Below are 23,026 nucleotides of genomic sequence, written 5' to 3'. Positions count from 1 at the left end.
CTTGGCCAAGAACCTCAATGGACCAGTTGAAAAAGGTCTCGGAAGTTGTCCTCACTATCCATTACTATGTTAAAAATCCCCAAAAGTAAACAAACCATGACTATCATTATCACCATAAGCACTAGCAGCTTCCTCAGCAACCATGCAAACATCTGGAGTCAAACCCCTTTGTGGTGTATATGGAGGCCTGGGAGTTGCACAGAGGTAGGTCTGGCCTGTTCTCCAGCACTAAAGCAGTCTTAAAAGGTTGATTCTTGCCACATACATAATAGATCCACAAACATAACTATTTATTTTAGAACTTTTGTCCCTTTGTTTCCTTTTGTTGGGGCTATTTTTTTCATGTCTCTACCAGGCCATCACTAGAGGCACTGTTTTCAGTGGCATTTCTATTTAGGTCTGAAGCGCTGCAGATTCTGTTTCTGCAGCTAAAGTTAGGACAAAATCCTCCCTTAGAGGTCCTGCCCTGCTGAATGGGAAGGAAGCATTTATATAGTCTAGTCAGGGCTTCCAGGAGAAGTAAATGCAAAACTGGTAAAAGATGTTTACCACATGTGTACAACAGAACTACAATTTCAGCCCAGCTCAGAAAAAAGAAATTTTGCTTATTTCAGAACGTAAGTCATTGTATGTCTGCATGCAGGGGTCCCATCATAGTATGGCTCTTCTCATGGATGGTTCATCATTTGCTTGTTGCTGTATGGTTAAGAGCTATAGCACAGGCATTTAAACAGGTATGTGAGGTTGCCTCTTCAGTCACTGCATAGAAACAGGACAGCTCTAAATCACAGGTGGGCTGAAACACTCATAGGAGAGGTCTGCTTCTTTACCCACTCTCCTCCAACACTATTGAATCCCTAAGGCAATTTCTCTCCTTATAGCACTGAACTCTGCTGCTTGAAGTAGGTCGTATAATTTCAGGTTTTGTTGATAACTGCTAACACTTTTGCAAGCAAATTATTACGTACCAGCATGAACATACTTACTGTTGCTATGCCTTCACCATTCTACAGTTTTGCAAGTACTCGAATACCCTGGAAATACAGTGTTACTAAAATGACACTGGTTTTGGTAAGTTTCTAACATAAGGTCCAAAAAATAAGACCACAGAAAAGTTCCAATCGCTTAAATACAATAACAAATGGAATTTGCTAGGACAGACTTAAGATCATCCGCTGCAGCTGTGCACACAAGTTTGCTTAAGCTTTGTGCTCCTGCAATTCACTATACACTTTAAATGCTTTATGCAGGTTACAGTTTTACTTGATCATTGAAGAGCAATACTGTGTGCACGTAAACTCCAAGTCCAACAGGAAGTCCTGCTGAAATTTATGGAAATCTACCACGCAAGTACAAGCTCCTCCTATGCAACAAAAGGCAAAAATCACTGCTGTCAGAACTTTAAGAATACATTTCCATTACATTATATGCCATTAAGCATATATTCCCCCCACCGCAACACGCCTTACCTGAAAAAAGGTTACTGAAGGTTAAAAATTTTTAAAAAGGGTTTCTTTCTCACTTTTTAAGCATAAGATTTATTGCAATACAATCTGAGTGGGAAAAAACAATGGATAACGTTAAACTTGTTGGCTTGAATACAAGTTTATTAGCACTGCCAAAGTAGTGCTTTTTGAAATGGAACTATAAAATGTTCAACATAAAAGTATTCCTGCTATTATAGACCTTACCCAGCAAATTATGTCTTGAGCTCCTAACTCTTTGGACTCCATTTTTCAAGCTAAGTAAAGGAATCCTTGCCAGAAGCCCAACTCCTCAATGTTGAGATGCAAGAGAAGGGGAAAACATCCTGAAGAGGTCCCAACTCAATAAAAATAAATAAATAAGAAAAATACTGTCAACATCGCAGATTCTTGAGAAAGCTGTGGCTTCCTCATTTTTAAATAATTCTCTATAAATTTTTGGAATTGAGTTCATTTGACCATACATTTAACAATGGATAAGAAGTGCAATCACCACTCCAGCTCATGAAATGCTGGTTCACCACCTAATATTAAGAGTTCACAGGTACATTCTGAGAAAGAAAAAAATGGGCAGGAACAGGTAACAGGTATGGTAACAACCAGAATTCTGAATTTGTAGGTCACTGAATCATGTAGTTGGCATTTTGGGGTCCCCCCCACACACCTTTTTTTATTATTATTTTTGATAATTCTGAATAGCAAGCTTTTGTTTCCTCTGAAAGTCTCCTGGATCCTGAATGCATTCAACCCTCAAACAGTATTTTAATGAAGTATCAGTTATTGCTCCTCTACTTGACTTGCAGGCAAAATGTGTCATTTTAAGGAGATAATCTTAAGTAAATCTCCAAGAAATGTCAAGAATTCTAAATAGTCATTTCTGTACTCTGGTTTTCTACTTTTTTCCTAGTATTCTCTATAAATTGTCTTTTTTAAAAAAGCATGGTACTACATAAGAAGTACTGTGAAAAGACTTGCAGTATTTTACAGACTGCAAAATTTAATGTCAACTAATTAAAAACCTTCAAAAAGCAGGATTTTAATTGCCTGCATCAAATTATTTTATCTAAAAAAGAACAGAAAAATAACATGAACAAGACAACTACTTAAGTGGTATTCCATTTTTCTAAACCAAGGAATCAATTATTCTTGGTTTGCCAAGTTAACCAAAGATGGAGACTCCACAACCTCTCTGGACAACCTGCTCCAGTGTTTACCAACCCCACAGTAAGGAAGTGTTTTGTTATGTTCACGTGGAATTTCCTGTATTTCATTTTGTGCCCATTGCTTCTTGTCCTGTCACTGGGCACCAGTAAAGATAACGTCCCTTAAGATACGGAAAAAATGGAAAGCCTCCTCTTGACACCCTCCTTTAAGATATTTACACAGACTGATAAGATCACGCCCAAGCCTGCTTTTCTCTGCTCTAAACAGGCAGCTCTCACAGCCTCTCCTCCTATAAGAGACGCTCCAGTCCCTTAACCATCTTTGTGGCCCTTTGATAGTCTTGCTCTAGTAGCTCTACATCTTTTTGTACTGGGGAGCCTAGACAGGGACCCAGCACTGCAGACGTCGCCTCAGAGGGCTGAGCTGAGGCAAAGGAACTCGACCTCCCTCAATCCTCTTCCTAATGCAGCACAAGAGGTCATTGGCCTTCTTAGCCATGAAGGCACATGGCTGGCTCATCCTCATTTTGTTGACCACCAGGACCCCAGGTCCTTCTCTGCAGAGCTCCTCGTCAGCTATTCAGCCTCCAGCACGTACTCGTACATGGGGCTATTCCTTTCCACATACAGGACTCTTCACTTCCTGTTGTTGAACTTCATGAGGTTCCTCTCTGCCCATTTCTCCAGCCTGTCAAGATCCTCTGAATTGCAGTGCAACAGTCTACTGGATCAGCCACTCCTCCCACTGTGGTACTGTCTGCAAACTTACTGGTGGTGCACTCAGTCCCATCATCCAGATGGGATGTTAATGGGATGTTATGATGGGATGTTAATAAGATGTTAAACAGTATTGGGCTCTGTACCAATCCCTGGGCAACGCCACTAACAACTGGCTTCCAGCTGGACTTTGTGCTACCAATCGCAACCTTCTGAGCTCAGCAGTTCAGTCAGTTTTCAAACCATCTCGCTGAACATTTGTCTAGAACATACTTAACCAGATAGTTCTACGAGGTTGTTGTGGGAGACAGTGTCATAAAAGCCTTACTGAAGTCACGGTAGACAACATCCACTGCTCTCCCCTCATCAACCAAGTCAGTCATCTCATCATATAAGGCTATCAGGTTGGTTAAGCATGATTTCTGCTTTGTAAATCCATACTGACTACTCCCAATCACTTTTGTGTCCTTCACGTCTTTAAATGTATCCAGGATCAGTTGCTCCATCACCTTCCTGGAGATCAAGGTGAGGCTGACTGGCCTGTAGTGCCCTTGATCTTCTTTCTTTTCTTAAAGACTGGAGTGACATTTGCGCTCTTCCAGTCCTCAGAAATGTCTCCCAATCACCATGACCTTTCCAAAATAATCAAAGTGGCTTTGCAATGACATCAGCCAGTTCCCTCAGCACTTGCAGATGCATCCCGTTAAGGCCCAAAGACTTATGTATGTTCAATCTGATCCAACAAAGTACAAGACTGCTTGTAGTAAATAGTCAGCTCTTTCATAACTAGGAGTGGCAGTGCTTTCTCTTCTCCTACCTGAGGGCACCACAACCTTTCCTGCCCAGGCAACTTGGGAGGAAACACTTAACACTGACACTATAGCGAGTGGTCAGAGAGAGGACCTGTACTCACAGAGCAGCACTCCAGCACCACAGGTCCTGCCCTGGGAGCCTGCAAAGGGGAAAGGAGGTGGGAAGAATGACAGATCCTGGAATAGAAGACTACTTCAAGTCTGTAACCAATACTGAGAAACCACAGCCAGACAGCTGTGATACTCCTTCTAGCTACAGGAAAAATTTTCACACAGTTATAAGCGAGTTCCCATGCCACAGATTCTCCTCAGGCTATATTCAGCATTTCTGGGAGCATGCTGGAAGCTGCTCAGGGCCAAAACTGTCTGCTCCGTACACACATGATACCTAGCACAGTGGGAGCCTGGCCAAAAACTAAGTATCCTGATACTATAGTAATAGTAGACCAAGGTAGGAAACTTTCAACTTAGGTGAGAATAATAATTTTGAAAATCTACACAGCAGTCTGTCAACACAAAGACAGGTTTACACTGTAAAAAGTGAAGTATTTTCCTAACTCCCACTGGCCAATTCAAGAGAGAGAACCTGACTAAAGGCAGGCATAAAAATTAAATAAATTGGGTATTAAATGAAAAGAAACAGTTTAACTAAACCACAGTTGCCTCAGAGGGCTTAGATTAAAAGTTGCTAACCTGAGACTCCTGTTACCTTGTCTTCACCACTATTTTAATGGGTTGCCCTACCTGAGTAAAGTACACATTCTCACATTCTTCTACCTGTGTAAACATACCCTAAAAGTTTTTTTTTTTTTTTTAATGCAGGAACTGGACCACAGAAGGGAACTTTTTGCAAACTGGGAAGAGAGTCGATGCTTCATGTGGAAATAGCATCTGGGAATTTCAAGCACAGCTCTACATTGAATTGCTGGTTGAAATATTTGAGATTTATGGGGGGCAGGGAGGGTGCATGCACGCATGCGTAAGTAAAGATCACTGTTACTAACTCTCATACCCAGCATGGATTGATATTCAGCTTGTGCTTGGCAACTGTTATCTTGTAAATAACCAATGTTATACCTGTCTGCGTATCTCAAGCAAATTCATCCTCAAATCATTTAGAATGGAGCACAGTACTGGGGAGAAGAGCATCAGGTGCTATTTCCCACCAACACTGGAAACTACTAAAGTGGTTTTCTGAAGCATGAAAATATAAATTAACCATTAAAAAAAGAGAGAAACATACCCAGTACACACATACACACACCAAAATTACATGTGACATTACAAAATTGTCTCTAGTGTCTCTGCAGTAGCAGTCTGTACCTTGGAGGTTTCTCATCCAAGGACTGTGACCCAGCTTGATGCTACTTTGCTTGCAAGATCTGACAGGATCCCCAAAAGCTGGTGTGGCTGCAGGCCAGCAACCACGTGTTGTACAGAGCTCCAAAGAGCCATATGCAAATGCCTAATGGCAGTAACGTGACTACACACGTTTCCCCTCCTATTGTAATGCAAGCAAGGCTCCAAACTTGTTCTAGACGATAAAGGAGGCAGTAACTCTGCCATACCTCAGTACTCCATGGTGCAGATCATGGCATTCACCACAGCTGTCATAATGTATTTCAAATTATATACGACACATACTTTTAATAATGCAAGCCTCAGAATTGTCTACATATTTTGTGGTAGCAGAAATTAACAGATGTTGACAACTAATCAGATAACAAGCAGTAGTAATGGAGTCAGCTGTCTCTTTTAATGTTCTTGCTATGTACGTATGTGGCTTCTTGCCGTCATAACCATCTACACTAATGGTTTCTTCTTCTGAGGTAGTAACCTTGGTGGACTTCTCTTTCCCATTCTCCCTACAGGCAGCTATTCCAGCAAAAAGTTCAGCAGTGCAAATCTACTCCAAATAATGCTGCCCCTCCTTTTATTAAGAGGAGAAAATTAGTGTCTGACAACACCCTACTGAACATGAAACCATAACCTTAACACTAGACTCAGGCACCAAGGAACATCTTGACATCAGACCTATCATCCAGATCAGGACTGAACACTTGTGGGGACTCTCCAGAGCACATCATGATACCATATTCATGTTGGTATGTAACCAAGCACATCAATTCTTCTACGCTCAGGGCACTGCAGCACAGGTTGGAGTCTGACAGCGCTCTTGTGAATAGGAACAGAGTTGCATACAGGATCTCTAAATAAAGCCCCCTTCTTTGCACAACACTCGCCAGCTAGGCTGTACTGGCAGAAGACACAACCCATGCATGCATGGGCATGGCTAGCCACTCCACATAATCATAGGATGCAAAGGTGTTAACCTCCGTGTGGTGCCAAAATCTACCAGGAAAGCAACAAACAGTAGCAAACTGTGGTACTAAGGATAAGAAGCAGAGAGAGGAAAGCAAAGGCAGCACTAAAGGAAATTTGTGTCAAGTCCTTGGACAGAAAGACACCTAACACACAAAGAGGCTCTTAAAACCATTCAGAAGTTGGTAATCCCAGATAGCCTTTGCTGAGTTGCTAGATTATTTCAGGGCTGAAATGTTGACAGCTAACAAGGCTGCCCAGAGAGTGGCATCCCATGCTGTGAGCTGGGGGCAGAAAAAAGGGTCCCAGAGCAGCCCAGAGTTTGTTTGGGCTTTTTTCCAGCAGCACTGTGGCAGCTGATGAGATGCACAACCCTCTTCTCTGCCCTCAAATCAACAGGAAATGGTTGTTCATTGCCCAGAGTGGTGGCCCTGGCAGAAGCACCACAGCTGCTTTACCACTGCTATCATCTTGTGGAACCGTAGGAAGCATCACACCAAGGGCAAATCAAGTCCTGACCACTCAACAGCAAGCCAAGCAGGCAAATGGGCCAAAGCACCCCTGGCACTTAGCCTTCTCAGCACAGCCAGGAGTGGTCACCCAATCCCAGAACAGTATTAATCTTCCAAAATATTATGAACAGCTCCTTATCAGCACAGTGGCTTTATACCGGCTCAGCATTCCAGAGCGTTTCTAATGCAGCCACCTTAAATTGGATTGACTGCCTGGCTGAACCACAGCCTGAGAGAAGGGGAAAATATCCTGAAGAGGCAATCTCTCCGTTGGCAGAGAGTATTTTCAGCAAGACCCACCCAGACCGAGATCAACGGGTTGCATAAGCTTGCACTTGACAACAAGCATGCACTTAATCCTGCTGAAGTCAAGGGTATTTGTTACATGCTTAACATTGCGCGCCTGTTTGCCTAACGGACCAAAGCAGGACCCCAAAATCCAGATCTTCCCAACTTCGCACAGTCTATGAGAGCTTTCAGTAATGTCATAATTCTGTTCTAAGGACCACAGTAAAATATTTGCTTTTATCAGCTGAAAGGACTTCAGCACCAGACAAGTCCTCTGCCATAAGCTGAACACTAGCATGTCCCCACAAGCATACTGATAGTTATAGCTACAATCTTCCTTCCTTTTCCACTTAGAAGTGCTATCAGAGCACAGCTAAGGGGGTTTGTGGGTTCGAACTCAAGGGAAATGCCACAGTTTTACAACTCAAGTCAAGTCTGCAATAATGACACAGTGCGTTTCCATACTGATCTTGCTTCAAATTGCTCTGGTTAAATGTGACGCTGCCACTACATACAAAAGCAGCTGGGGTTGGTTGGTTGGTTTTGTTATCTTTCAAGTAAGAAGCTTTGCTGTCCCTACTTCACTGCAATATTTCTAGGTAAAATTTACGTAAGGTTATATAGGACCATTGTGACCATCTAGTTTGACTCCATGCAGAAAGGAAAACAAAAATTAAACAGTAAATTAGGGCAGACTAGACTTGCTCTATCATATGAGAGAGATCATAAGGTGGAAGAGCAGGTTGAAGTTGCCAAAGAGAACCAGCATGGAAAAGCTGGGGAGGAAGCTCACCTACTCACACACTGAAGAGATAGCAACTTAACTAAAAATTAAGAGCATTTACTGCTAATGGTAAGGAGCAAAAAGCTGGCCCTCAGCCATCAATCTACAGGGACTGTTCAGAATCCTAGTTTATTATATTGATTCTTATCAGCTATTGAGTCTTTTATGATTATTAGCTTCATTGTTGTTATTTAAAGTAATCAGCTGATAAGGGCATCAGAAAGGAAGACATTTTGTGATAAAAACACCAATGGTTTGGATACCTCCTCCAGGTGATAGGGTTGTCAGTTTAGTTAAAGTGAAAAAGGTGTTTCAGACAACCAAGCTCTTGGATGATGCCCATCTATCACAGCTCCCAAACTGCAGCTCACTGCAAGTCTCTCCGGGATAACTTCATCTCCCTCAAATCAGTGTTTTTTCTAGGGATAAGCCTGAACTTCTACTGCTTCCTATTTCCTTGAATCAGAGTGCACTGATCCACTGGGGAAGGAAGGAAAAAAAAAAAAAAAAAAAAAAAAAGAAGCATGTTTCGCAACCCTCTCCTCCTTTACACACCTTACTAGAGGTATAGCGAGAGGTAAGAGGGTAAGAGAGAGAAGAATTAGGCCTTTAGAAAGTAATAAAAAGGAAAGAAAATATGGTAACTGTTAGCTATTCTAATGAAACAGCCTGAATTCTTTGGCCTTACCATCATATTAAACACTATGTGATTCAGTAGCATTGGATTTCCTCTCATGAGGCAGGGCTATTTTGCTTTCCTGCCTTCTTGAAGTAATTCAGACTTGCCTGTGTCCTATTTTTTGTATCTTAATTAAGAATATTGCTTTATGAATATTGCTCATAACCAGATTATATGGCATTTATTCTGAAGAGTAAGACATACTGACACAGCTATAAATTCAATATAAACACCCTGTGGATGTAAGCCATGACATTTATATACCAGATTAGAAAGTACTAAGAGGAATTTCTGATGTACAGCACACGACCCTCCCTTCAGTTCAAAGAATTATTTTAATATCAAAGTGTGACGTGTTCTTGAAAATGCCTGCAGATAGGCAGCTTTATACAAAAAGCTTCCAAATCTTGAAAGAGTAATTTCAGGTGAATCCTCAGTTTTGAGATAAGAAAACATCAAGGAGTTTGTTTATATCAAATCAGCACATGGATATGTGCTTATTAAGAGGTAAGTAGGCTTGAGACAAATGTCAATTTTATGCAACATGCATCTAAAGTTTCCCTTCAAAAAAACAGAAGAAAAAAAACTATCAACACAGCTCCTACTTAGGCCACCCTCTACTTTTAACCAGCATGATTTATGTTGCCATTGCTGCTAATGTCAGCAACAAATTACACAGTCAGAGCAACTCTATTCCTTAGCAAGTTCTTGTTCTGAACTGCAAATCCTCTTTCAACAGGCTTCTGGAGTGGTCCTGCTGTTTAAAGCAGTTGTCATGTTTCACCCTTTTTTACTTGTCACCTTGACATTTTCCAGCTATCCAAACCTGAAAGCTACCACCTTATTAAATTCAAAGGGGTGGCTTGCAGTTCTAATCACAACATGTAAAGCAACGGGGCTCCCCAGATACTACTCATCAAACCTGGTCAGTATAAATTCAGCCTTTCAACAGTAAGAGTAAGGGAGAGTGGAGAACCAGCGAGTTTGTCACAAGAAGACCTTAGCAGCTGTTTTTCCCATCAAGATCTTCAACTTCCCTGGGGCCTTTTTGACAGCACTTTGATGTCCCAGGCAAAAAAAAGCCCCCCAAGCCCACCACTCTTAGGCAACAGCTGGCTGCACAGCGGGGCCAGTGCCTCCCAGCCTGGGGATGTACCAGCCACTCCCAGGTAAATGGCAGTGTGGATGGGTGCCTATGCATCTGATGATGCAAAGTGCCGCCCTCCAACGGCGGCTGATGCGATTTTCAGAAATGTCACTGCTGAATTTTGCAATCAAAAGATCACATCTGCCAGAGTGCTTGCCGATTCCCAAGCCTACCCTGAATCCTGTAGTTACCTTACATTTGACAGCCTTTTCCTAGTAACACCGCAAAATAAAAAAGAGAATAACAAGAAGCAAAGCTATCCTACAAGGCTTGCACATGAGGGTCTGGAGACGCAGGCAGTTGTACAAGCAGATTTAACACAGAAATTGCAAGTTTAAACTCTTCAAAGTTGAGAAATACTCCAAGTTCTCTTGCATTATTTCAAAAAAGAAATCCTTAAGTTATAAAAATAGTTATTGCCCCTTCCCCAGTTTTAAGCTCATCATATGGTGCTGTACTGGCTCAAGTACCCACTCCCACTACTTACCTCCTATTTCCCTCAGGCCTTGTTTTTCTCCCTCCTCTGTCAAGCAGCCTTCTGGCTGTAATCTCCCGCTTCTTTCCTTCTGTTCAAATTGATGCCTCTTCTCCCATCCCCATCTTCTGTCTCTGATCGGTTTCTACTCCCCTGAGTGTCTGTGTTATTTCTGATCTGTGTTCAGCCTGTGATAACTGGCAGCTTCTTCCTTCTCTTTGCTGCTTGGGAACAGCTTGGAGGAAGCCCGAAAAATCCTCCTGCCCTCAGTTCTCATGCCTGGCAAAACTGGAGTCAGAAACACAAGACCTCAGGAACAGTCCTGACCAGCTCTGCAACTTCTGCAACAGGGCTGCCCGTTCCATCACGCAGCGATGGGATCCTCAGGAGCTGACCTTGCTCAGTGGCAACACAATCTCAGAACATAAATTTTCAAGGCTCTACCTACTAACAGAAGGAAACGCAATTTCTCTCAAAGCTGAGTAGTTAATGAAAGCTTTGGTGAATCCATTTCTGGGGGAAATAGAGAAGGAAGAAGTATCTGGATAGTAAGGTAGCTGTCTCTTCTAATGTCAAATACCTAATTAATACACAGAAATATTAATGCATTCAAAAATTTTTCTTCTGTATATGTATCAGCAAAATCCAAACAACTTGCCCCAAACACATTCTTTGAAGTACCTACTATCTTTGCCTGCAACACCTAAAAAAAAATAAAATAAACAAAAAATCCAGCCTAAAGTGAACATAGGAATCTCCACATACACCAGGCTACTGAAGTTTGTTGTAAGCAACCAAAATCAAAGTATAGTGACACTCTGCAAAATTCAGATTCCAACCCAACTTCGAGGATTCTCCAAACACAGTGACAACTCAGTCTAGGAATAAGACACATTTAGTTCCTCAAATGAAAAAAAAAATAAACAAAAAAAAAATCACCTGACAACTAATCAGCAATTCAGGTATCAGGACAACAACTGGTTGAAATGGCAACACTCTAAACATGCCATAGCACTGGAGAACTAAGTATCATAGAATCATAGAATCAGTAAGGTTGGAAGGGACCTCCGGAGATCATCTAGTCCAACCCCCCTGCTCTAGCTGGGTCACCTAGAGCATGGTAGATAGGGCTGCATCCAGGTGGGCCTTGAAGATCTCCAGAGAAGGAGACTCCACAACCTCTCTGGGCAACCTGATCCAGGGCTCTGTCACTCTCACAGGAAAGAAATTCCCCCTCATGTTCAGACACAACTTCCTGTGCTTCAATTTCTGCCCAATGCCTCTTGTCCTGTCACATGGCACCACTAAAAAAAGAGTCTGTCCCCATCCACTTGACACCCTCCCTTCAGGTACTTATACACATTGATAAGATCCCCCCTCAGTCTTCTCTTCCCCAGGCTGAAGACGCCCAGCTCTCGCAGCCGTTCCTCATGTGGCAGGTGCTCCAGTCCTCTGATCATCTTCATAGCCCTACGCTGGACTCTCTCCAGTACCTCCATGTCTCTCTTGTACTGGGGAGACCAGAACTGGACACAGTACTCGAGATGAGGCCTCCCCAGGGCTGAGCAGAGGGGCAGGATCACCTCCCTCCACCTGCTGGCAACACTCTTCCTGATGCACCCCAGGACACCATTGGCCTTCTTGGCCACAAGGGCACAGTGCTGGCTTGTGGTCAATTTGTCATCCACCAGGACTCCCAGGTCCTTCTCCGCAGAGCTGCTTTCCAGCAGCTCAGCCCCCAGCTTGTAATGATTCCTAGAGTTATTTTTCCCTAGGTGCAGGACCCTGCACTTGCCCTTGTTGAACCTCAGGAGGTTCCTCTCCACCCAGCTCTCCAGCCTGTCCAGCTCGCTCTGAAGGGCAGCACAGCCCTCTGGTGTTGTCAGCCACTCCTCCCAGCTTGGGATCATCATCAGCCAACTTGCTGAGGAGGCACTCTGTCCCCTCATCCAGGTCATTGATGAAGAAGTTGAACAGGATGGGACCCAGTACTGAGCCCTGGGGGATGCCATGAGCCACAGGCCTCCAACTAGACTCCACATCACTGATGACGACCCTCTGAGCTCCGCCTTTCAGCCAGTTCTCAAGCCACCTCACTGTCCACTCGTCTAACCCACGCTTCCTGAGCTTGTCTAGGAGGATGTTATGGGAGACAGTGTCAAAAGCCTTGCTGAAGTCAAGGCACACAACGACCACTGCTCTCCCCTCATCTACCCAGCCAGTCATTCCATCCTAGAAGGCTATCAGGTTGGCAAAGCATGATTTCCCCTGGGTGAATCCACACTGACTACTCCTGATCACTTTCTTTTCCTCCATATGTCTGGAGATGACACTCAGAATGAGCTGTTCCACCACCTTTCCAGGGATGGAGGTGAGGCTGACTGGCCTGTAGTTGCCTGGGTCCTGCTTCTTGCCCTTCTTGAAGACTAGAGTGATATTGGCTTTCTTCCAGTCCTCAGGCACCTCTCCAGTTCTCCAGGACCTTTCAAAGATGAGCGAGAGCAGCTTGGCAATAACATCTGCTAGCTCCCTCAGTACCCGTGGGTGCATCCCATCAGGGCCCACGGATTTGTGGATATCAAGTTGGCCTAGATCTCTAATCCTATCCTCCTCAACCAAAGGAAAGTCTTCCTTTCTCCAGACTTTCTCCCTTACATCCAGGCTGCAGGATTCCTGAGGGCTGCCCTTAGCAGTGAAGACTGAAGCAAAGAAGGCATTCAGTAATTCTGCCTTCTCTGTATCCCTTGTCACCAGGGCCCCCGCCCCATTCAGCTGCAAGCACACTTTACCATACAGATGACTTCAGAAGCCTGAAACATGGTACAGTCAGAGGTTGAAAAAAAGACTCCAGACCCAGTCAGCCTTACCTCCATCCCTGGAAAAGTGATGGAACACCTAATCCTGGATGTCATTTCTAAGCATGTGGAGGAAAAGGAGGTGATCAGGAGTAGTCAGCATGGATTCACCAAGGGGAAATCATGCTTAGCCAATCTGAGAGCCTGCTATGATGGAATGACTGGCTGCGTAGATGGAGGGTCCTCACAGGTAAGCTTAGCAAGTGTAGGCAAGAGGAGTGGACGTTGAGGTGAATTGAGAATTGGCTGAAAGGCAGAGCTCAGAAGGTTGTCATTGGTGGCACAGAGTCTAGTTGGAGGCCTGTGGCTAGTGGCATCCCCCAGGGCTCAGTACTGGGTCCCATCCTGTTCAACTTCTTCATCAACGACATCATAGAATGGCAAGGTTGGAAGGGACCTCTGGGAATCATCTAGTCCAACCCTCAGCATAGCCCAAACAGGGATTGAACCCACGACCTTAGGGCGTGGTGCTGCTAATGCCAACTGAGCTAAATCTGCCCCCCACCTGGATGAAGGGACAGAGTGCACACCTCCCCAATAAAACTGGAAGTGGCTGATATAGCTGAAGACTGTGCTGCCATTCAGAAAGACCTGGACAGGCTGGAGAATTCAGTAGAGAGGAACCTCATGAAGTTCAACAAGGGCAAGTATATGGTCCTGCAGCCAGGGAGGAATAACCCCATGCACCAGTACAAGCTGGAGGCTGACCTGCTGGAGAGCAGTTCTGCAGAGAAGGACCTGGGAGTGCTGGTGGATGACAAATTGACCATGAGCCAGCAATGTGCCCTTGTGGCCAGGAAGGCCAATGGTGTCCTGGGGTGCATCAGGAAGAGTGTTGCCAGCAGGTGGAGGGAGGTGATCCTGTCGCTCTACTCAGGCATGGTGAGGCCACATCTCGAGTACTGTGTCCAGTTCTGGTCTCCCCAGTAAAAGGGAGATATAGAGCTGCTGGAGAGAGTCCAGCGTAGGGCTATAAAGATGATCAGAGGACTGGAGCACCTGCCACATGAGGAACGGCTGCGAGAGCTGGGCCTGTTTAGCCTGGGGAAGAGAGGACTGAGAGGGGATCTTATAAATGCCTACCAGTATCTTAAGGGAAGGTGTCAGTAAGATGGGCCAGGCTCTTTTCAGTGGTTCCAAGCAACAGGACATGAGGCAATGGGCAAAAATTGAACCACAGGAAGTTCCGCCTAAATATAAGAAAAAACTTCTTACTGTGAGGGTCACAGAGCAGTGGAGCAAGTTGCCCAGAGAGGTTGTGGAGTCTTCTTCTCTGGAGATATTCAAAAACCTACTGGATGTAATCCTGTCTAACATGCTCTAGGTGACCCTGCTTGAGCAAGGGGGTTGGACTAGATGATCTCCAGAGGTGCCTTCCAACCTCAACCATTCTGTGATTCAAGTATCTCTCACAGCAAAGGAGAAGAAAAAAAAACACTGCGAATCGCTATTATACCTTGGTGCTGCTGTCCATCATCAAAGCTGTGACTTAAGGTATCAGCAAAAGTTCACTGATGAGAAACAGAAAACCAAATCTACTGTTAGAGTTAAATCTTGACCCCCCAAAAGACTAAGTAAAATTTTGCATCCCTGGACAGGGTGCATGGTTGAAGACAGCTGCCCCCTCCACTGCCTTTACTACTAGAGCAAGCCTGAAATCAGGTTGTTTTTGCAAGTCGTGCATGACTCCCCCTTAGAAAGAGCTTATCATGGGATCTGAAGCCGGCCAGAAGGCAGCCTGTGAACTTCCGCGAATCTGTGGAGAAGCAGCCAAGGAATTTTCAAAAGAAAGATAAAGAGATTCTTCCCGTAATTTCCTCTCCTTTGCGCTGAGCCACTTTTTGCAGTGCAGATTAGCTATCCTCCCCAAGAGGGCTAAACTGATTGAATGCAGCCCCGTTCTCCAAAACGTCCTAGGCTTTGTAAAAGGCCAAAATTCCTGAAGAAAGAAGAAGTTTTAACTAAATTTAAACCCATTGCCAGCAATATTGTTATCAAGATTTGCACAACTGGTCTGTAACAAAGTTCATAATTCCACAAGAGACTACTTAACTGCAATCACCTTTCCTATACAGCCACTCAACACACACTGGGGGCCGATCAGTTAATAAGCAGCAGAAAGTCCAGAGTATGCCCTATAGCCTAGTGCAATTATATAAAATTATTTCTGCAAATAAAGTTCTCAGACCCCACTCAGAGGAGGAAAAAAACAAAACAAGAAAAAACACGCTGTAGAGCACAGTGGGTGAAACATGAAAGAATTTTCTATACATGGCATGTGTCAACATAGCACCCATTTAGCATGCCTAACTTTTCCCATTTCAGTTTGGCTGGAAAATAAAACAAAATAACAACAACAAAAAGAAACCCTACTTCCAAATGCAACAGGAAAGGTTTCCATTGCTGCTCGTTGGAGGGGAGATTAAGTCACCAGCCCCCACCTCTTCAGCCACCTTAGTCATCCATATGCTGCTTTAGCTTTAGAAGCTCCAGGCCATTCCTTATACACCTCCCACCAACCACACACTGAGATGCAACAGCCACGTCAGTAAGATAGATAATATATTAAAATAAACAAGCACATGCAATCAAGTGGGAAGCACCAGGACACTTTTCTACCACCTGGTCAGGTCTCTCTCTCTGGTAGCGCCAGCTCCCTGGAGGAGGCTCCAGCCAGATGCACGCCCAGATTCCCAAGATCACATCAAAACAAGGCCCTGGTGGCTGCTACAGCTGCAAGACGGGTGAGCGGAGTCCCCGCTCCTTGGGCTGCGGACCAGCCCTGCCTGCCTCACTGTAACAACAGCACATAGTTAACAAGGTTGGGTAAGATCATTAAAGATAAACATCTTTCCCCAACATCTCTCTTTGCTTTTGTTGCTGATGGGAATCATACTTTCTCTTTTCTTTTTTTTTTTTTCCCTCCCTTCTCTCTCCTTAGTTTAAACAAGGAAGAGGTGTGGTGCTGGGCTTGTACAAGACAGCAAAGCCGGGATTTCAAGTTCTGATTTTATTTCTCCTCTCATGGCCTAAGGTCTCTTGACTTCTCTTGCTCATTTTCTCCATCTGGAAAATGGAGCAAATTATTAGAAACTACTACCCAACTATACTACTATTACCCTAACTATATTGTTAAATTTTATAGAAATTATTTAATTCATAGTTGTACAGCTCTTTGAAGATACGAAGTGCCAACTATTATTACTAGATGATGATATGATATATTCTTCCCCCAAGCTTCTTTCTTCAAGAAAAAAAAGCATGCAATCAGGCAAGCATATTTCTAATGAGATGCAATATTCAGAAAGTAGGACATTTTAAACAGATTGGACAATCTTTTTCCAGTTCAGAAAGATTATTCCTAATACATAAACCTCACAGGATTATAAATTCATGAAAAAAAAATCATTTGACTACATTTCTGTTGACAAAATAAGCTTGTCTAAACAAACAGGGAAAATATATACTCTCAGTCTTTAAGAAAGTAAAAAATTTCTCAAAGAAGCAAGGCCAAAAATGAAATTAGATTTGAAAGCTTTGTGGGGGAGGAATTTAAATTTTCTGAATATGAAGCAACTGTCAGGACTGGAAAAGTCAATTAAATAAAAAGGACCAGATAAGGTGATGGGGAGGGAACACACTGTGCAAGAGAGGTCACACGCTAGATAAACAGGACAGTACACTAAATATTTATGGATAAATACAACTCCCTTTCTCTCCTTAGCCATAGATAGATTAGAGAGTTACCATCAGTATTCTGGGTAAACAGGCTGTTAAGTTACATTAATGTCACCCAAACCTCATCACTAAGTGTCTGAGCCAAAGCAGAAAAAAAAAAAAAAAAAAAAAAAAGAAAAACTGTTCTTTGCAAGCAGCAATACCCCCCTCTCGAAAGAAAGAGGGGAAAAAAATTCTTAAATATCCTGCCTCCTTCCCACCACCATGCAGTACAGGATTTTTAATGTTGAAATACAATATTCATATTTTAATGGTTACTATTTTGAGCACATCTGACTTTAGCACAACTATCAAAATCCCAAGAAAAGTTCAGTTTGGGCTGGACTCTGGTGGACAAGTTATCTAAGCACTAATAAATGCAATCATGAGAAATATGCATAACCTTTTATTTCTTTTCCTCTCATATTAAATGTGATATCGATAAAAAAAAGAACTAATTTTTGCCTTTTGCATATGGGTAACATAATAGTGTTGACTAGGCTAATACATGTGCATGCTCTGTCTCCATTTCAGACATGAAGACCATCTACTGAGTGTGGCGTTAAACTCTGAACAGTCTCAAGAAGTGCTGGAGCAAGGAGAAGAAGTACTTAAGCAGCTGGAATTCGGTGCTATTAACTGCACCTCAATAAAGCACTTCTATCTGCTAAGGCTTATTTTAAAAGTGTTATTTAGGTTTTCCAGATTATTCATTACACACTTCTCTAACACTTGCTATGCAACAACAGAATGGAAATCGACGGTTTTAAGCCTAGACAGAGGCAACAGGCAGCAACACTGAAACTTCAGTCAAGACACATCTGCATAGTTTATGTAGCGAGAACGGAGCTCACATATCCGGGCTGAACTTGGGACAGTATAGTAAGAAATTCTGTGTTCATCTATCTTGTTGGGAGAAGCAGACAGGAGCTTGTAATATAGTCTACTGCTTCTGTCAACACTGAGTCAGAAATGGAGATTTCTTGCCATCTTGTTAGAAGAGGCTTTTTTTTTTTTTACTTATTTATTTAATGGTGAAAGCAAGTAGCAGCAGAAGAAATCAGTTCCAGCTTTCTGGACAGATTGCTGAGAGAAACAGATCTAACTGAAACAGAATGCCTCCAAATACCACAAGTAAACTGGTATTCAAGCTACAGGCAAGGAGAGCGCAGAACTGAGCACCAGCTACTACCACCCAGGCTAGACAGGGACACACATCCCTCCCCAGGAGGGAAAGCACAAGTGACAGGGAAAATAAAACAGATACAGGCACCAATAATTTTGCTACGTGTGGAAAGGAGAATGGGGGAACAACACCACATCCGGAAATTGAGGCTGTGGAGACTTCCAGCGAAGGCGAGACATGTGCACAGTGATGCCAACCAACCGGCAAACTCCAAACACACCTCTAGCAGAAAGTGGCTGCCGGCCAACAGTCAGACTTCTAAGGATGTTTTTACAGCCATGACCAATTCAAACCCTGCAGGAGGGCTGGGCCAGCTGCAGCGTAATCCCAGCAACGCTGATAAGCAGCAGTAAAACTGAAGAAACATGACCAGGATGGGAGACAATAGGTGATAACTGTTCCTGGAGCCAGCTGGCCACTGATAAACCACCCAGGGAATAAAAGCTGTTAGCACTGGAGTTTAGGGTTCCTGACAAACTGGGAGCAACACCCAGATCCAGTGAGACCTGGGGCAGCCTGCAAATCTCAGGGAGAGTCACCATAGCATAGGAAGGGTCAGAGATCCAAAGACAGGCATTTCAAAGGTTGCAGGGAGGGGAGAAGGGGGGAAAGAAGGGACAGACATCAGCCCTCATGTGCTGCAGTCCTGCAGCCAAAGATGCAGTACAGTATGGAAGAGCAGCAATGACTAAAGCCAGAAAAGCCCACAGCCCCTGGCAGCAGGACTCAGACAGACAAAGGAGACGCTTGCTGTGCTCTCCAAAGCAGAACGACTCTCCTAGCAAACTTCCGGGCTCAAGGCAAGCATGTCCTTGGATCACAGGCTGTTAAAACACTATGAAGAGCAGCAGCCACCATTGCTGGTCTCAGCTGGTTCCAGCTGAGCTGTTAAGAGATTAGGGCAAGCAAACAGCCAGCTAGCTATATGTGGCACACAGGTGAACATGGATGGGATCCAGTTCATTAGCCATACAGAGCAATGGCACAAAGGCAGCATGCCTCAGCTGAGTGGGGAAACAGCCTTATGAAGCAGTTACTGCACCGAGACAGTCATCGAGAGAAAGCTCAATACAATGCAAGACAGAAGCTAGCAAATAGCATAGATAGACTTTTAGGAGCTTTGGACAGAACCAGGTGAACGAGGAAATGAGCAGACTTATTATTTAGCCTTATGCAGATGTGACACAAGAAATAAAAGTACGCTTGCTTCTCTGGTTGGATAACACACAGCTCAAAAAACACGCATACACTCTTAAGGCAAGGAAGAGAGGTACAGAGATGACAGTATCTGAAGGGCTGTGAGCCAGCAGCGAAGGTCACAGCAGACTAGCACACGCTGGTCTTGGAAAGCATTTGTACAAAATATGAAACAAAGCAACAGCATGAGTTAAAAGGGGAGACCTAGCAACCAGCTAGGAAGTCAGCTGTGTTGTCAAGGGGGTTAAAACACGAGGAAGTCCAGGCGCATTCCAGTTGCGGGGCACATGGCTGACACACAACTCAAACTAGCTCCCTGAATAAAGGACCAGCTGGAACGTAGGAACCTCAAGTCTTTTGTATGATAGATTATACTGTGACATCCAAAAAAAAAAAAAAGCAAGGGATAACCATTCCCAAAATAAAACTGCTAGATCTGACATGCACTAGGCTACTCAGATCACATCAGTCTAGACCAAATGCAAAATGCTGTACCTTGAAGTCACCTAAGTGGGCCATTTCCAAGGCCTAACACAACAAATAGTCTTATTTTGTCAAATGCTCTTCCATGTAAATTTGCTGCAGTAATCTGAAACTCCCAGGCAGTTTCTCTGCACCTTCCTTTGAATTGCCGAGTCCAATTTACTGCACATGCACAGTGCAGCTGCATCATGCAGGCATTGCAGTTCCCGTGGGCTTCGTACTGAAGTATTTGCACTGGCTGCTGTGCCTGTGCCATGCAACAGAATTGCTCCAAGTGGTCATTTCAGATTATTTCTTGAACAACCAAAATATTTGTTACTATGCCACAGTCCACCTGTTAAGTCCAAAGCCACTGGCTTTAAAATGTGAAAAGGCTCCCTAAATCTAAATAGTGATTTGACCTGCATAAGCAATGACTGTCATTTGAGAGAGAGTAAATAAATGGATATTTATACAAATGGAAGTAGTATGATATTCATCTACAAATCCTGCTGGAAGTTGTAGGCAGCCTAATTTTAACAACTTTGGAAATAAAAGCCTAACAGAGCTGTTGTGTAAGGTACCAAGCAGAAAGAGAGTAGGTACATAGATATTAGAGATGTCAATGGTGAGGAACAATTCAGTGGATTAGATTACTTACCCAAGGCAGTAGACTTGATGCTGATCTCTACTGTCACTCTTGAGCCAGTACTGCTAATCCATAAACACTACTGACACTAAAAAGAGAGAAATAGAGAAATAATTTAATTAATCACCACAAAGAGGTGACTTAACAGGGAGATCTTATAAAAGTTGATAATAAAGTGACACGGGATAAGGAAACAAATGAATGATGTACATAGCAGCATTAACAAAAACTCCAGTGCAAAGAGATCAAAGGATGAGAACCAATGTACAAATGGGAAATGAGTTTGGTTATTCCTGATAATTCCCAGTAACACTAGCTTTCAGTATTTCTAAGTTATGCGTTTGACCTGTGCCTGCCCTCCACCTTTTCCCAGGTGATCACGAGCGTGTAACACAAGGTGGTGGTGGACAGAGCCTTGCAAAAGATTTCTTCTCACTCTGGTCTCCTCCAAAGATCCCAGACGAGCACCCCACAGAGTTACAGGTCTACAGGTCAGAGTGTAATATAAAGCCAGTAGAAGGTAGCGCAGCACACAGCGCTGAACAGACCCTATAGACCTCTCTTCCATCCTTAGGGAGGATGCTCCCCTCTACAGATCACGATCAGAATAAAACCTATCTGGTCTGGCAAGTTTGACCTAACTGTTTTGTGAGAAGGTGTCAGGGAACCTTCAAATTTGAAACGCAAAGCAAAGTTCAGGGAATAAAACTCTAATCCAACAAAAAACATGAATTCCATACCTAAGCAATTACATGAGCTCGCACTAAAAGAGACATAAGAATCAATAATTTCAATACAAGTTCTCAGTGAAATACAGCTGCTAGGACTGAAACAGCTTGGAACACCACTGAAAAAACCCTGTACTAAGTTATTCTTCTGGTTATGACTACTGTGTACCCTCTCCCAGGACACTGTGCTGGGATACCAAGATACTATTCTTGGAACAAAAATGATGTCCATAGCAAGAAAGAATATTGCCAAATCGACAGAAGTTCAGGACAAGTAAGCAATGTGATCAGCATGCAAAGAATAATAAACAAATAAAAAAAAGTAAGGACCAACACAGTTGTTGACTTGGGGAAAAAACAAAAAACAAACAAAAAAAACCACCAACAACAAAAATCCAGACTGCAAACAGTCAGCAAGTAGGACCACAATGAAAGCAAAGAGAATTCAGCCCACGTAAGCATACCTAACGGACGGGTCCAAAAAAAAGATGCAATTTCAAGCCTGGATACTAAAGCAGTATACTAAAGTCTCAGGACACACAAAGTCTAGGTGATCACTGCTTCTCAGAGCAGTTTTTTAAACAGATTTTTGTCAGACTGGACAAAAACCCCAGAAAAAAAAAATCCAAACCGAAAATACATTGAGCACAAAAGACAGGGACATGATTCCGTGCAAGCGGACTCCTTCCCAAGACTACGGCTTCAGGCTATTGCAACAGAATAATTATGTACTGAGCCCTGTGCCACACAGGAAAAAAAAACATCTGCCAGATGGAAAAGAGAGAAAATCTCGTAAGTGAGGGGGGGGGAGGGAAAAAAAAGAGAGAGTATTTGAGGTTTCTATAAAGGGTACTGCAGAACGTCATGTACAAAACCAGGGAAAAAGTGTTACTTAGCGGTGTTATTTTTAAGTGTGCTTAAAGTACTCCAAGGGCTCCAATGGAAAACCTATCATTAGACGGCATTTCTCCTCTTCATCCCAAACACTAAACTCCAGCTAAGGCACGGGAGGCTCACAAGCTGCTCGGATCTTTGGGATTCCCACCGCCGGCGCTGGGAGGACCCGGAGGCAGCAGCCGTCGGGCAGAGGGGAAGGAGGTGGGCAGCGCAGCGGCCGCGGTGTTTCGATGCACAGGGAAGTCCCAGCAACTTTTCAGAAGGAAGCTCTGCCCCGGCTCCGCCAAGTCCATCTCCCTTTATTAACTCCATGGATGAAGAAGGCAAAGTTAAACTCCCTGGCGAGCGCCGATTAATCTGTTCTTCCCCCAGGGGAGTGCATGCAGCACTCATTTACAGGCACCAACAGCTACGCCTGCGTTTCTTTACCATGACTACTTTGGTAAATCAAAGATGTTCTTTGTTACTGCGGTTGGACAGAAAGTTTTAGTCATTTCCTCTTCAGCAGACTCAGAGCTACACATCCAAAGCCCACACCTCTAGCAAACAGTACGGTCACTCACTACCTAATGAAAAAGGGGAAAAAATGCATGCATTTCTCAAAATGAACCAAGTGAAATAACTAAAAGTGAACTAACTTTGTATACGACGCTGTGAGCTGTTCCCAGAAGAGTCAAGGAGGCATTTCACACAGCTCATTTCGAAGGCTGCTAGGAGAGCCACCCACATAATCTTTTTCTTCCTTCCTCAAATTTAATTTAACTTTTGCTAATGAGCCTGCCTAGCAATCTCAGATTCTCTCTAATCCTACAGCTAAGGAAACGTCTCTTATTCCCCTTCTACTTTCGCAAGACTCTTTTCAAGATTAAGCATCCACATCCATAGCCAGCCCTGCAGGGAGGGCGTTCAAAGCACTGATGTTCACCTCAGCTTTTTTCCCCTCTCTGAACAG

General features: G+C 43.6%; 1 protein-coding gene across 7 annotated transcripts in view; it reads right to left on the bottom strand.

Moving 5' to 3' along the window:
• PPFIBP1 (PPFIA binding protein 1) overlaps positions 1-23,026 on the bottom strand; it is a 126,859-nt gene that overhangs the window by 73,743 nt on the left and 30,090 nt on the right. For all 7 annotated transcript variants that reach the window (XM_062592096.1, XM_062592104.1, XM_062592112.1 and 4 more), the window contains exon 2: positions 20,462-20,537. The gene's annotated coding sequence lies outside the window, so the exon portion shown is untranslated. The remainder of the gene's footprint in view (positions 1-20,461; positions 20,538-23,026) is intronic.

The sequence above is a fragment of the Rhea pennata genome, chromosome 1 (assembly GCF_028389875.1).
Source record: "Rhea pennata isolate bPtePen1 chromosome 1, bPtePen1.pri, whole genome shotgun sequence".
NCBI classification, from domain to species: Eukaryota; Metazoa; Chordata; class Aves; order Rheiformes; family Rheidae; genus Rhea; species Rhea pennata.
The sequence above is the reverse complement of the archived record's forward strand: the minus strand, read 5'-3'. Positions and strand labels throughout refer to the sequence as shown.